Source organism: Schistocerca serialis, chromosome 3 (assembly GCF_023864345.2).
Source record: "Schistocerca serialis cubense isolate TAMUIC-IGC-003099 chromosome 3, iqSchSeri2.2, whole genome shotgun sequence".
NCBI lineage: Eukaryota > Metazoa > Arthropoda > Insecta > Orthoptera > Acrididae > Schistocerca > Schistocerca serialis.
This window is the reverse complement of record NC_064640.1, coordinates 156,744,123-156,758,308: the sequence shown is the minus strand read 5'-3', so window position 1 is coordinate 156,758,308 and position 14,186 is coordinate 156,744,123.

Below are 14,186 nucleotides of genomic sequence, written 5' to 3'. Positions count from 1 at the left end.
AAGTTCTCATCTGCTCTCATTCATTCCCTCTGTAAACTCTACAGGCATTGCCACATATTTGCCCAGAAGAGAAAATTATGCAAGCGATACACGTGAAACTTCTCCTTCCTCAGAAGCAGGGTAAGCATTCGCCTGGGCACTGGGAGACTTGGGAATCTCGGAAAATGAGCCAAGGAGGCCTGCAGAGAATACCAAGGTGACACAATGTGCCATTCCCCTGCAGGCCGTCATCTCGCGGTTGCGTCAGATGGCCGTCGAGCAGCGGGGAGGGTGAATGGCTGCGATTGACGATAAGCTGCGGTCGGAGAAGCAACCCTTGGCCGAGGCGTACCTTATACCGGTCAGTCTGAAGGGATGAAGCCACCGTGACATGACTCCGAATAGGACACTCGCCAAAAACTCGCGGCTTCGTACCCTTGCGGATGGCCCCAATCTGTGTTGCCTGTGGCTTACTCCATGTTTTATCATATTTTGACGAGCGGCCTGAAGAAAATTTAAGTGACAACACTCCTCTTTTTATTCCAAGACGAGACGAGTGTGATAAAACGTCCAAAATTTTGTGTATTTTATGACCTACAGCCGCAGTTTTCACGCTGGGGATGAAAATGTGATTGAAAGCGGCTTATGCTTCGTTAGACAAATGAGAAGTCGATGACGTTTATGTGTTGCTATACTGGAGAACTTTCTACGGAGTTCCTCTACATACAGACAATTTTATAACTAGCATACAAATTATTTCAGTATTTTAGGGTGTGCGTTTGTGTGTGAGTATTTATGCGCATGGTTTGTAATGTAACAGCGTTAGTGTAGTGTAGTGTAGTGTAGTGTCAGTTTCTGATATGATTTATTAATGATTGTTTAAAGAGGAACGTGGAGAGAGAAATGTTGTAAAATGATGGTTAAAGTATATTTTGATTGGTAATGACAAAATTTTGAGCTTTTTCTGAGTAATATTCTGCGAAATAAATGGGGAAGCCATCAAGTCTGAGTGCTTCCAACTTTTTCCTTTGTCACTCCGTTTTTGGAACGCATTTTATACGAGAGAAAATGTGCAATACGCTGACTCAACGGACAGTGTTGATATGTTGTCGGCAGGCTAAAATATTGATGGTGTTTGAACAGCAACCAGCCACAAATTTACTTTCAGTTCCTTTATTCTACAGCGCACCACATGTTTTGATACATACAAAGAGCTTACAAATATGTATGTATCAAAACATGTGGTGCGTGGTAGAAATCTTCTCGGTGACAAATCTAAAGTGTTCAGTGAGAAATAGTTACGTGTGCAACAAAGAGAATGCAGTTGGAATGTATTCACATCTGTTGGACAAATGTTATGAAAATAAAAACTCCAAACCAATATTTCACGTAAGTCACATGCAACGAAAATCTGTAATACAACCATCAGTGTATGGCGTGCTTATAATGATGTATTATTTATGTTTTAGGACAATTAATCTATAAAAACACACCACATGTCATAAGGAAAGCGTGTAAACCGTCTGTAATGAATTACAACGATTCGAAACCGGTAACGGTACCCTTCGAATGAAGGAACTGAAAGTAAATTTGTGGCTGGTTGCTGTCCTAACACCATCAACATTTGTCTTCAGATAACAGCCACGGTCTCCATTACGTCATCATATGACAAAATTGCATTAGGCTAGAATTACACCATCGTACTTCAAGAAGACATTACGACATGTTTGATCTACCTAAACATTATAAGACGTAAAGAATCTTTGGAAGCATTTTAGCACTATATTCTCAACTACACTGCTGCTGACGAGTCAAGATACTGACAATTTATTGCGTTATATCTCCTGTAAAGGAAATCCAGATCTGCAAGGAAAACCAAAGAAAAACTTGCAGTAGGAATTAAAGTGCATTGAAAGAAATAAAGAAATTGAAGTTTGCTCATGAAATGCACTTTTAGATTAACACATTAAAAATAATTCATAAAAGCATTATCAGCTTATTTCAAGTACCTATCATGTTGTTGTAGTTGTGGTCTTCAGTCCGAAGACTCATTTGGTGCAGTTTTCCATGCTACTAATCCTGTGCGAGCCTCTTCGTCTCCGAGTAACTACTGTAATCTAGATCCTCCTATATCTGCTAACTGTATTCATCTCTTTGTGTCCCTCTAGGCTCTTTACCCCTCCTCCTCCCCCCCTCCCTCCACCACTTCCCTCCTACACTAAACTGGTGATCACTTGATGTCTCACAATGTGTCCTATCAACTGATCCCTTGTTTTGGCCAATTTTTTGTGCCACAAATTACTTGTCTCTCCATTTCTATTTAGTACCTCCTCATTAGTTACGTGATCTACCCATCTCATCAAAATTCTTCTGTAGCAACACATTTCAAAAGCTTCTATTCTCTTTTTGTCTAAACTGTTTAGCGTCCATGTTTCACGCCCATATATGGCTACACTCCAAAGGAATACTATCAGGAAAGATTTCCTAACACTTAAATCTATATTCGAAGTTAACAAATTTCTCTTCTTCAGAAATACTTTTCTTTCCATTGCCAGTCTACGTTTGGTATCCTTTGTACTTCATCCATCATCAGTTATTTTACAGCCCCAAATAGCAAAACTCATCTACTTCTTTAAGTGTCTCGTTTCCTAATCTAATTCCCTTATATATTTAACTTCCTCCTATTATTATTGTTATTATTATTTCTAATTTATATGATTCCCTTTCCCTGATTTAATTCGACTACCTTCTATTATCTCTGTTTTGCTTTCGTTGATTTTCATCTTATATCCTCCTTCGAAGACAACATCCATTCCGTGCAACTAGTGTCCCAAGTTCTTTGCTGTCTCTGACAGAATTACAATGTCATTAGTAGACTTCAAAGTTTTTATTTCTTTTCACTGAACTTTAATTCCTACTCCCAGTTTTTCTTTCGTTTCCCTTACTGCTTATTCAATGTACAGATTGAATAGCATTGGGGATAGGCAAAAACCCTGTCTCACTCTATTCTCAACTACTGCTTCCCTCTCGTTCCCCACGTCTCTTGTAACTGCCGTCTGGGTCCTGTACAAGTTGTAAACAGCCTTGCGCTCCCAGTATTTTACCAATGCTATCTTCACAATTTAAACGAGAGTATTCCACTTAACACTGTCAAAAGCTTTCTCTAAGTCTACAAATGCTATAAACGTAGGTTTGTCTTTCCTTAACCTATCTTCTAAGAGAAGTCGTAGGTTCAGTATTGCCTCGCGTATTTTACATTTCTCTGGAATCCAAACTGATCTTCCCCGACGTCAGCTTCTAGCAGTTTTTCCATTCTTCTGTAAGGAATTCGTATAAGTATTTGGCAAGCATGACTTATTAAATTGATCATTCGGTAGTTTTCGCACCTGTCAGCAACTGTTTTCTTTGCAATTGGAATTACTACATTCTTCTTGAAATCTGAGGGTATTTCACATGACTCTTATATCTTGCACATCAGGTGATAGAGTTTTGTCATGACTGGCTCTCCCAAGGCTATCAGCAGATCTGACCGAATATCATATAGTGCTGGATCCTTCTTTCGAATCAGGTCTTTCAGTGCTAAATCAAATTCTTCTCGCAGTATCATACTTCCCGTCTCATCGTCATCTACGTTCACTTCCCATTCGATAACATTGCCTTCAAGATCATCTCCCTTGTATAGACCCTCTATACACACCTTCCACCGTTCAGCTTTCCCTTCTGTGCTTATGAATGGTTTCCCATTTGAATTTTTGATATTCATACAGGTGCTTCTCTTTTCCCCAAAGGCCTCTTTAATTTACCTGTAGACAGTATCAATTTTGCTCCGAGTGAAATATACTTTTAAATCCTTACATTTGTCTTGTAACCATTCACGGTTGGCCATTTTGTACTTCCTGTCAGTATGATTGGTTCAAATGGCTCTAAGTACAATGTGGCTTAACATCTGAGGTCATCAGTCCGGTAGAACTTAGAACTACTTAAACCAAACTAACCTAAGGACATGACACACTTCCATGCCCGAGGGAGGATTCGAACCTGCGATCGTAGCAGCAGTGCGGTTCCGGACTGAAGCACCTAGAACAGCTCGGCCACAGCGGCCGTCAAAGTCTGATTTTTTAAATGTTTGTGTTCCCTTTCCCTGCGTCATTTGCTGCGCTTCTATATTATCTCGTTTTATCAATTAAATTCAATTTCTTTTGTGTTATCCAAGGATTTCTACAAGGTCTTGTCTTTTTATCTATTTGATCCTCTGCTCCCTTTACTATTTAATCTCTTAAAGCTACCCATTCGTTTTCTACTGTATTCCTTTGCCCCGTTCTAGTCGGCCGTTTCTTAATGCTCCCTCTGAAACTCTCAGCAACCTCTTGTTCTTTCAACTTATCCAGGTCCAATCTCCTTAATTTCCTACCTTTTCCAATTTTTCCATTTTTAACCTACAATTCATAAACAATAAATTATGGTCAGGGTCCACACTTGCGCCTTTAAAAGTTGTACAATCTAAAATCTGATTCTTAAATCACTACCTTACCATTATATAATCAATCAGAAACCTTCAGGTGTCTCCAGTCTCTTCCACGTATACAATCTTTTTTTATGATTCTTAAACCAAGTGTTAGCGATGATTAAATTATATTCTGAGCAAAATTCTACCAGGCGGCTTCATCCTATGTTCCTTTCCCCCAGTTCATATCCATCTACTATTTTTTCTTGTCTTCCTTTTCCTACTATCGAATTCCGTTCCCCCATCACAACTAAATTTTCATCTCCCTTAATTATCTGAATAATTTCTTTTATCTCATTATACGGACTGTTCAAAAAGTCTCTCCGGGGTGCCGTATGATTGTCTGCCTGCCTGGGTTACTTCCCTTCAAGTGAACTCTCCCAAGATTCCACTGTTTCGTTTATCCGGGTACGTGAATGCACAAAATTCTCGTATGTGGAGTACGGCAAATCCATTGTGTATTCATGAAGAACCACTTCATTCTGTGAAAATAGGGGTTTGGATTGCAATTTCTAGACGTCGGATTGTGGGTCTCATATTTTTCAACGAAACAATAAACGCACAACGGTACTGCAGTGATATTCTGTACTCATTCATAGGAGAACTTGTGTTAAGTGAAATACTGATGGGTTATTTTCAACAAGATGGTGCAACCGCTCATACAGCTCGCGTTTCAATGTCACTGCTTGCTGATGTTTTTGGTAATAGCGTAATTTCACAGGGACTTTGGCCTCCACGATCGCCTGACCTAACACCACCTGATTTTTTCTTCTGGGGTACAGCGAAAGCAACTGTCTATAAAAACCGTCCAAAATCCATCGATGAATTGAAAACTGCAATATCCACTTTCACTGCTTCTGTTACAGATGAAATGTTACAGCTTTTGTTTGGAAACATGATTAGACGAATTGAATTGTGTATTCAACAACAGGGGCGACACTTTCAACATTTAATGAGAAAATCTGTAAGTAAAAATGAATATTCAATAAATTAATTACTTGTATTTCAATGAGTTTAATTTCGGCATACGGCACGCGCAGCTAACAATCATACGGCACCGCTGAGAGATTGTTTGAACACCCCGTACATTTCTTCAATCTCTTCATCAGCTGCAGAGCTAGATGGCATATAAACTTGTACTACTGTGGTGGTTGTGGGCTTGGTGTCTATCTTGGCTACAATCATGCGTTCACTATGTTTGATTTTGTATTTATAGCCCTGTATTCACCTGACCGGAATTTCTGTTCCTCCTGCCACCGAACTTCATTAATTCTCACTATATATAACTTCAACTAGTCCGTTTCCCATTTTTAATTTTGTAAACTACCTGCCCAATTATGGGATCTAACATTCCACGCTACGATCAGTAGGATGTCAGTTTTGTTTCTCCTGATGACGACATCCTCCTGAATAGTCCTCGCTCGAGGATTCAAATACGGGACTATTTTATCCAGGAGGACGCCATCGTCATTTAACCATATAAAAGAGCTGCATGCCCTCGAGAAAAATTACGGCTGTAATTTCTCCCTTGCATTCAGCCGTTCGCGGTACCAGCACAGCAATGGCGTTTTGGTTTCTGTTAAAAGACCTGATCAGTCGGTCACCCAGACTGTTGCCCCTGCAACTATTAAAAAACCTGCTGCCCCTCTTCAGGACCCACACCTTTGTCTGGCCACTCAACATATACCCCTCCGTTGTGCTTGCACCTACGGATAGCTATCTCTATCGCTGAGACACGCAAGTCACTCCACCGACAGCATGGTCCACAATTCATGTTGTTCAAATCCTGTCTTAAAATTATTATTTATTAAGTGGAAAAGTAACTCCATTTAATGCATTGTTTGTCTGGTCCAGTACCGTAAGAAACAGGAGACACGCAACTTGATGGGTCGCATAGTAACAGTACTTGGTAAAATTCTTTGTTCAAATTCCCAAGACGAAAACGAATTCCATCTAATAAGAGTAAGTGAATTAATTTTTATTTGCTAGGTTCGTAAAGTAATGTTTGACAAGGAAATCATTTAAATATTTTTAGTTTCATTCTGGTATTAAAAGCAAAAATTACATTGATTCTAATGTGAATTCGTTAACTGTTCGAACTTTAGAGAACAGACTTACTTTCAGAACTCGCCCCATCAAGAATGTCTATCGATATTGGAAGGTAGAATTATTGATTTTCGGGAGGAAACAGAAGGCTAGTTAGTATTAGCTCCTGGCTCAGTCCTAAATACTGACACTGTGCTTTAGTCGAAAATGTTAATCAGCAAAACCATAATTAAGGGTAAGATGTGATGTGACGAGTATACTTCCTAGTTTTACGCTAAACGTTACGGAAAAATTATGACAGCTTAATTAAGTATAAACGCAGTTAACATTTCTAAGAGAGTCCATTTTACTTTAAAACAGTGTTCAAAGTGTTAATTTTCACCGATTTTATTTGCGAGTCCTAAGTTCAACGCTATGAAAGGCAGCCAAGGTTGTAGCAAAGTCATGCAGTTCAGCAGATGCGACCACCGACTCCTAATAAAAGACGATAAGAGTGTACTATACCGTATTTACGGATAGAATAGAGATTGCAGGGTCTTTATAGGACTTCAATTAAATATTCTATTTTAGCTAATATTCTTTTGACCTTTTACCCCTTTTAACAGCACTCATCCCGTAGAACATCTTACTATGGGCGCTATGTATGGACTTGGCTGTTCTGCGAACAAACCAGCGTATCACCATCAGCAACATTATGATGACTATCATCATAACAACAATTATGACCCTCAAATACATAGCGTGGAAGACAACAGCAGATAATAAAAGAGTGATAATGATTGTCTTATCAAAATATGCTTACCGTTTTTGAAGACACATAATTTAGATATCAATACAAGTGTATCCGTCAACTCTTGGTATGTAACATTCACAGTTTTCAAGTATATAACATTCAGTTAGACATATAGTGTCATTGTTTCGACACTCCATCATTGAATAGAACGAAAATATGTAGAATTGAGAAACCGTCTACAAAATTCATGGAATCTCGTATTCTGCAGCTGACAGGAGAAAGTCAGTCATAACACAGTACTACGCACTGCCCAATGAGCTGCCTATTTACACACTGCCTATTTCGATAATTCACTATACTCTTCTGGTTCCCCAAACCCATTTTTAGCGTGAAGCTTCAGCCACATTAGTGTTCGTATGAATAATGCGGCATCGACATGGTAGTGAGAGGTTCACAATATCATTATGAGCCACGTAATTTTGCAAGCTACCTCTTTCACTGCGTGTATTACATCTTTGTTACATGTTTCCAATCTGACCAGAAAATTCTATATCTACATCTACATCAACATCTACATACATACTCCGCAATCCACCATACGGTGCCTGGTGGATGGTACCTCGTACCACAAGTAGCATCTTCTCTCCCTTTTCCACTCCCAAACAGAACGAGGGAAAAATTACTGCCTATATGCCTCTGTACGAGCCCTAATCTCTCTTATCTTATCTTTGTGGTCTTTCCGCGAAATGTAACTTGGCGGCAGTAAAATTGTACTGCAGTCAGCCTCAAATGCTGGTTCTCTAAATTTCCTCAGTAGCGATTCACGAAAAGAACGCCTCCTTTCTTCTAGAGACTCCCACCTGAGTTCCCGAAGCATTTCCGTAACACTCGCGTGATGATCAAACCTACCAGTAACAAATCTAGCAGCCCGCCTCTGAATTGTTTCTATGTGCTGCCTCAATCGGACCTGATAGGGATCCCAAACGCTCGAGCAGTACTCAAGAATAGGTCGTATTAGTGTTTTATAAGTGGTCTCCTTTACGGATGAACCACATCTTCCTAAAATTCTACCAATGAACCGAAGACGACAATCCGCCTTCCCCATAACTGCCATTGCATGCTTGTCCCACATCATATCGCTCTGCAGTGTTACGTCCAAATATTTAATCGACGTGACTGTGTCAAGCGCTGCACTACCAATGGAGTATTCAAACGTTACAGGATTCTTTTTCCTATTCATCTGCATTAATTTACATTTATCTATATTTAGAGTTAGCTGCCATTCCTTACACCAATCACAAATCCTGTCCAAGTCATCTTGTATCCACCTACAGTCACTCAACGACGACACCTTCCCGTACACCACAGCATCATCAGCAAACAGCCACACATTGCTATCCACCCTATCCAAAAGATCATTTATGTAGATAGTAAACAACAGAGGACCTACTACACTTCCCTGGGGCACTCGAGATGATACCCTCACCCCCGATGAACACTCACCATCGAGGACAACGTACTTGGTTCCATTACTTAAGAAGTCTTCGAGCCACTCACATACTTGGGAACCAATACCATATACTAGTAACTTAGTTAGGAGTCTGCAGTGGGGCACCGAGTCAAACGCTTTCCGGATGTCAAGGAATATGGCATCCGTCTGATACCCTTCATCCATGGTTCGCAAGATACCATTTGAAAAAAGGGCGAGTTGCGTTTCGCAGGAGCGATGCTTTCTAAAGGCGTGCTGATACATGGACAGCAACTTCTCTGTCTCAAGGAAATTCATTATATTCGAACTGAGACTATGTTCGAGAATCCTGCAACAAACCGATGTTAAGGATATTGGTCTGTAATTTTGAGAATCCGTCCTTCTACCCTTCTTATATACAAGCGTCACCTACCCTTTTTTTCCAGTCGCTCGGGACTTCACGTTGGGCAAGAGATTCGCGATAAATGCAAGCTAAGTAAGGAGCCAATGTAGTAGAGTACTCTCTGTAAAGCCGAATTGGAATCCCATCAGGACCTGGTGATTTATTTATCAGAGAGAATTAACATATTTGTAGCAAAAAAAATACATTCTTACAATTAAAATACGTCGGTATAAACGTTCTACGGTACATGTGTGCTAATTTAGATATTTACATCCTTACACATGTACGTGTGAACATGGGTTGAAGAGGTTTTGGAACCACATTGAAAAAAGTTTCGTGATCCTATACGTTTCTTATTCCTCAGAGCGAATTAGTATGTCATATCTATTATGATAAATAATTCTGTATCAAATTTTATTCCAGTAATACCTTTCAGTAGAGCTCTCCGTGAGCAGCTTTTAGGAACATCCTCGCTTAATACACGCCACACAGTCCATACGAAAACTGAACGCTTTTTAAACTGGTCGCTCTGCTTCACACTTAAGGGAAAAGTATCCATAAATTTACATATTTGTACCGCTGTTCGTAACCTTTTCTGTTTTTACGCTTATGGTGTGTTCCGAAATGCGTACGAGATTCACGCACGGGTACAAAATTGACACAATCAACCGCGATAATGCAGCAATAGTGCAACGGAAACGCATGCGATTGCTTTATTGGATACGTACGAAGAGGAGAAAAAACAGTCGATAGAAGCACGCGAGGACTAATGCAATACCTACACGAATGATTCTGGTAATTAGCGGTTTGTGGACCACCGGAGCCTGAAATGAGACAGAGTAATTGCTACGGCCTGTGTTCTGATTAATCCTGTGTTGAATCTTTTTGGGCTCCACAATCTAAAAACGACGTGCAACTTGGTCAGTTTTTCAGTGAGTAATTCCTTATCATCTGATGGTAGAACCTCACGTCGTTTCACGAAATTGCTTATAGTATAATCATCAGCTACCAGTCCGTTACGTCACTAAGAAAAAGTTTAATTGCAGTTCTTTTAAAATGAAACGGAGAGCTGAAAGACAAGAACTCCATCCCAACATAAAATGAATGACGCATTAACTTTTCCCCGACAGTATAAAACTATGACAACGAAAGTAATGCATATATTTTTTCTTCTTCTATAACAAGTTGTATTCATTCACGAACCGGTATTCGAATTCTTAGACCACCCCCAGGTGTCAAAATATGATTCCGTCGCCGTAAGACTTAAGAAGGTATGAAATGATACAAACTACTGTAATACTGACTTAACATTAATGAATATCGTATAATCTAATATATCCGTATTTCGTACAATTCGTTAACTGCGTCTGTCACAGTCGACTATGGTCGCAGAAATGAGCTAGAATCCGAAAACCAGTTCATCGTAGAGCTTCTGAGAAGTGCGATTTATGTTTTGTAAATATTAAAGTCTTATGCCAAAAACCAGTAGAGAAGTCAGTTATTCACGTAATTATTTCAGTGAAATTAGTCGCGTATCTCACAGAGCTTACTCATCGCTTTTGAAGCATGTTATATAATTTCAAATTTTAGACCAGTGGTAGATCTGAACTAATAATCGTAAGAGAATATCAGGTCGGGAAAACAAATTACCTTTAACAAAATGAAAATTAGTTTATTAATTTAGCAGATATATTCATATTCGTTACGGTTAACAGTCACAATCTTACAACCTACGTGCTGAAAATTCCTGTCCGCCAAAATAACAACCGCTTGTGAACGTGGCCTCATATTTTTTTATCTTAAAATCTTCATCCTTGCAAAGTGGGAAGCACGTCTGTCTGGAGAATCAGTAAATTGTACAAAATTTACAACCAGGCAATAAGCTGACCCTTATCTCTGTATTGGCACTGTAAAATGGCAAGTGCAACGTCACACAGTTTTAACCAAAACATCTCTCATTCCTGAACGTTCATTTATTTTCGCTTGTGGCAGCTACAGCAGATTGTCATGTTCTATGACAGCTCGCACTGCAACGGTAATTTATGGCGGCTCCTGATTTTAATTCGCTGATTGTTTCATTCAGGCTGCTGCACTGTTTAGGTAAGAAAATGAAAAGTAATTAAATGATTTAATGAACAATAAAATCATTGTGAATGCAGTTGGCTCTCTGTCAAACAAAAGGTGACGAACGAATTTGTTAACGTTGTGCCAAATAAAATCCTAACAGTAATGCTCTTTATTTCCATTACTCTACACGAGGTTCATAAAGGTATATGAAAAAAATTAATTGTGCACACTTGTTAGGAAACTACATATACACAATTTTAGTGTTTAGAGAACATAAAAAGAAACACTTTCTTCTGAAAATAAATTCACAGGTACATCGTTTCCCCGCTATGGGTCCATGAAGGTTTTGACGTTATTGATGTGCAGGGACGGTGTTCGAAGTGCCGTTGAGGAGCGCAGCCATGTCTGCGTTTCTCGGAAAGAACTTCACCTTCCCTCCAATGATTCACCTTTGAGTTTCTGAAGCATCTCCGTAATACCTGTGAGTTGATATAAGCTACCGGTAACAAATCTAGTACCTCGCCTCTGAGCAACTTCGATATCTTCCTTTCATCCCACCTGGTGGGGATCGAAAACATTTGATCAGTACTCATGAGTACCTCGCACTAACGTTCTATACACGGTCTCCTTCACAGATTAACCACACTTTACCAAAACTCTCTCTATAAACCGAAACTGACCCACTCGAATCCTCACACGCTCTTTCCATTTCCTATTGCTTTTCACTGTTACGCCGGCCGAAGTGGCCGTGCGGTTAAAGGCGCTGCAGTCTGGAACCGCAAGACTGCTACGGTCGCAGGTTCGAATCCTGCCTCGGGCATGGATGTTTGTGATGTCCTTAGGTTAGTTAGGTTTAACTAGTTCTAAGTTCTAGGGGACTAATGACCTCAGAAGTTGAGTCCCATAGTGCTCAGAGCCATTTGAACCATTTTTCACTGTTACGCCTAGATACTTAATTGACCTGACTGTGTCAAGTAATGCGCTACTGATGCTGTAATCGAATATTTTGGGACTGTTTTTCGTACTCATCTCCTTCAACTTACATTTTCTACATTTAGAACTAGCTGCCATAGGTGGCACCACCTACAAATTTTGTTTGAGTCATCTTTTATCTTCCTACAGTCACTCAACGACCAACGACGATACTTTCCCGTCCACCACAGCGTCAGCAGCAAACAATTGCAGAATGCTGTACATACTGTGCCCCAGATGATTTAAGTGCATAAGAAATAATAGCGGTCCTATCACACATCCCTGGGACACTCTTGACGATATCCTCGTCTCTGATGAACAGTTGACATCGAGGACAACGTAATGGGTTCTGTTACTTTATAACTCTTCGAACCTCTCACAGATCTGAGAACCAATATACTCAGTATGCTTGTAACTTCGTTAACAGCCTGTAGTGGGGCACCGTTTCAAATGCTTTTCGGAAATCTAGGAAATGGAATCAGCCTGTTGTTCTTCATCATAGTTCTCAGTGTATCGTGTGAGGATAAGGCAAGATAAGTTTCGTACGAGTGATAGTTTCTAAACCGGTTTGATCTGTGCACAGGTGATTTCCGTCTCAAGGATCTTTATTGTATTCGAACTCAGAGTAAGTTCACGAATTCTGCAGCAAACCGATGTTAAGGATATTTGTCTGTATTTTACGTGTCGATTCTTTTACCCTTCTTGTACCCAGGACTCACTTGCTCTTTTTTCCAGTCGCTTTGGACTATGCACTGGGCGAGAGATTCGCGATAAGAACAAGTTGGGTTTCTGAAAGGGACTAACCATGTTTCGCTCCTTTCCATTACATAGTGTGAACTGCGACGTTGCATAGCAATTGCAGCTAATGCTGTAATTCCATACATGTCCACAAAAGTATGGTATGAGGTTGACTTGCGTCTGGATGTTTCTCATGTTTCCAGTGGAGAGCACAATGAACATTTATGAAAGTTAAATGAAAACTTTTATCCTGAACGTAACGGTAAAAAAGAACCCAAATAGTACGTGCACGCATATAAAATGTATACCTTTGTAAAATTCGATGATTCCTTCGAAAGTATAAACTTTTCTATCGTCTCGTTTCTGTCAACATCGGTGTAAAGAATATCGTCCTGTGAAATCGGACGAAATTTTTGAATAATTGTTTTAATTTTCTGGAACTGATAGGTAACAGATCAAACATTAAGCTGCAATATGTTTTATTAAGAACGCAATTGCCAAGTGTAAAAATTGATTTTGGGCATATTGTGTCAAATCTCAGCATAATTCATAAACTGTGTACGGCGTTATCTATGAATGAATTTGTTTATTCACTATTTTTTTTTTTTTTTTAGTATTAGTGGCCTTCTGAAGCTGATATGAGTTCGATTATTTCTCGTTTGCATTTCATAAGACGCGTATCCGGTGAGTTCTTGTTCCGAAACATTCACGACTTCTTCTTACACATTTCCTTATTCAGCGGACTTAACTGATCTTTGTGCTTATTGAATACTGTTTTTATGGACACGCATTTTATTGCTATCCTAGTCGTCAATGAATGTATATCATCATTTTCACGCCACGTGGCCATCTACGCACTAAACTTAAGTGAATGTTATTAACAATGAGTACTTAAGAAAATAGCTAAGTGGTGCGAACAAAAATCTTAGCAAATGACTGCAGGTGCGATTCTGTTAAATTTAGAACCTGAAAGTACTTACGCTCATTATCATATCGTTGTTTGTTACATCTCTTCTGCAACGTTCGATCCTCTTCGTGTGAGAATTTGCCATCAGTCATGACACCAAATAGTGAATGCGAAGACAGTCTCCAAGACAGTCTCCATTGTGAGTTTATAAAACTAAGTTTAGTGTTGTGCAAATGTTTCTGCCGTCAAAGTCTAGTCTGACGGATCGCAGATCCCAGGTTTGTTTGGTATTGTTTCTTTGCAACGTATGACTCATCACCGCCTTATTCCTAGCATTTTTGTAGCTATGAGTTTACCAATAACTGTTGG